Raw genomic sequence first — 284 nt, forward strand, 5'->3', positions numbered from 1 at the left:
AGTAGTGGAAGAGAGTGCCAGGCGGAAGAGAGTGAGTCAACAAGGTACCACGCCTGCCAGCTCCCCCTGCCTTTGTCTTTGACTGAGCAAGAGAGTACTGTTGGGCGGTGTGCAGATGAATATACTACGCCTCCTCGTGGTCTTGGTGATCTTGGCTGCCACCCCCCACGTCGCTACGGCCATCCCCACGCCAAGCAGCGATGCCGCGGCGTCGGGTCTCCTGCTCAGTGTCTATAATAACACTGCCATCACTGGCCAGCCCATACGGTTCGCATCCCTTCCAC

This window comes from Acanthamoeba castellanii (genome assembly GCF_000313135.1).
Source record: "Acanthamoeba castellanii str. Neff unplaced genomic scaffold scf7180000084542, whole genome shotgun sequence".
Classification (NCBI taxonomy): Eukaryota; Discosea; order Longamoebia; family Acanthamoebidae; genus Acanthamoeba; species Acanthamoeba castellanii.